The following is a 2,500-nucleotide window of genomic DNA, read 5'->3' as shown; positions in this document are numbered from 1 at the left end:
TCTCTCTCTCTCTCTCTCTCTCTCTCTCTCTCTCTCTCTCTTACTCACTCACTCTCTCTCTCTCTCTCTCTCACTCACTCTATTTCTTTCTCTCTCTCTGTCAATCTCTGTGTGTGTGTGACTCTATATCTCTCTCTATCTCTCTATATATATCTATCCTTCTCTTTGTCTCTCTCTCTCTCTTTCTCTCTCTCTCTCTACCTCTATCTCTCTCTCTCTCTTTCTCTCCTCAAACGGAAATCTCCTTCTCTCTCTCTCTGACACCTCTTCTCAATTCATCTCCTCTCTCTCTCATCAGTCCTCTCTCTCTACCTCTATCTCTCTCTCTCTTTCTCTTTCTCACTCTCTCTCATCTTTTCTGTCAATTTCTCTCTCTCTCTCTCACTTTCTCTCACACTTTCTCATTCTTTCTGTCAATCTCTCTCTCTCCCTCTCTCTCGTCATTCTCTTCGGGGGGGGGGGGAGGGGTGGGGGGGGGGGGAATACTCTCTCATCTCTATCTCTCTCTCTCTCTCGACTTGTCTCTTACTTCACTCTTTCTTATTCTTTCTGTCAATCCTCTCTCTCTCTCTCATCTCTCTCCTCTCTCTCTCTCACTCTCTCGTCCTCTCTCTCACTCACTCTCGTGAGGGGGTACCACCACATCTCCTCTCTCTCTCTCTCTCCTCTTCTCTCTCTCTCTCTCTCTCTCTCCGGGTGGGGGGGGGGGGAGGAGGGCGGGGAGGGCGGGGGGGGAGGAAGGGGGACGTTAGGAGGTTGGGTGTAGAGAGAGAAAAGAGAAGAGAAGATAATTAGAGAGATAAAAAAACTCACTCCCCAACCTATTTTTTCTCTGTTCTTCTCTCTCCGTCAATCTGTGCGTGTGGGTGGTGACTCTATATCTCTCTCTATCTCTCTATATATATCTATCCGTTCCTCTTTGTCAGTCTCTCGCTCTCTTTCGTCTCTTTCTCTCTCTTTTCTCTTGCTCTCTTCTCTCCCTCTATCTCTCTCTCTCACTCTCTTCTCATCCATCCCTCTCGTTCTTTCTCCTCTCTCTCTCTACCTCTAAACTACCTCTACTCTCTCTCTTTTCCTCTCACTTCTTCCTTACTCCTTTTCTTCTCTCTTTCCCCCTTCTTCCCCCCTTCTCTTTCCTCTCTCTCTCCTCATCGACACCTCTATCCTCCTTCACTCTCTCTCTTCTCTCTTTCACTTTCCCCCCCCTACACCTTCCCCTCCCTTTCCCCCTCACCTCTCTCTGCGGAATCTTTTCTCTTCAATTTCTCTCTCTCTCTCTCACTACTCTCCACCACACCAAACTTTCTCATTCTTTCTGTCAATCCTCTCCTCTCTCTCCCCTCTCCCCTCCCCTCTCTCCACCTCGCTCTCTCTCTCTCTCGTCACTCACATCCACTCACTCACCTCTCTCTCTCTCTTTCTCTCTTCTCTCTCACTCACCTAAGTTCACTCTCTTTTCTCTCTCTGTGTGCCTCTGTGGGCAATTTCTGTGTGAGTGTGACTCTCTCTCTCTTCTCTCTCCGCCTCTCAACATTTTTCCCTTCTCTCCTCTCGCTCCTCTCTCTCTCCTTCTCCTCTCCTCTCCTCGCCTCTCTCTCTCCTCTCCTTTCCTCTCTCTTTCTCCTCCTCATCATCTCTCTCTCTCTCTCTCCCTCTCTCTTATATATATTATATCTATATTATATATATATATATATATATGTATATATATATCTATACATATATATAATATAAATATATATAGTATATATATATATATATAAATATATATATATATATATATATGTATGTATATATCTAATATATATATATATATATATATATCCATACATACATATATGTATAGTATATTTAATAATATATATATATATATATATGATATAATAAATGTATATATATGTATATATTAATATATATATATATATATATATATGATATATATATATATATATTATATATATACAGACCGAGATCTACCTCTTGTCTCTCTCTCTCTCTCTTTCCCGTTCTCTCTCTCTCTCTCTCTCTCAAAGAGAGATCTCTCTCGAGAGAGACTCGCATCACCAGACTGTTTCTCTTTCCACTCTCTCTCTCTCTCTCTCTCTCTCTCTCTCTCTCTCTCACACACACACACACACACACACATTCTCTCTCTCTCCTTCTCTCTCTCTCTCTCTCTCGTTCTCTGTCTCTCTCCCTCTCGTGGCGATAGCTGCAGTCATTGTAATACAACTCTCACGGCAACAATGTGTGGAGCGAATCTTCTATTACGGCGCTGGGTTTGGCTTCTCGTTTTCGGCCGAGTTTGTTTGGCCGAACTTTTTGTTGTTTCTCGCTCGGACTTCGCGAAGCACGCAAACAGCAGTAAGATACCATGTGATAGATCACAGAGAGAGAGAGAGACAGAGAGAGAGAGAGAAAGAGAGAGAGAGAGAGAGAGAGAGAGAGAGAGAGAGAGAAAGGGGGGGGGGGCACTATTCTGTATCTAATATTTTGATGC

Source organism: Penaeus japonicus, unplaced genomic scaffold (assembly GCF_977035675.1).
Source record: "Penaeus japonicus unplaced genomic scaffold, GWHDUDI00000001_assembly GWHDUDI00000018, whole genome shotgun sequence".
Classification (NCBI taxonomy): domain Eukaryota; kingdom Metazoa; phylum Arthropoda; class Malacostraca; order Decapoda; family Penaeidae; genus Penaeus; species Penaeus japonicus.
Note: the sequence above shows the minus strand (reverse complement) of the source record.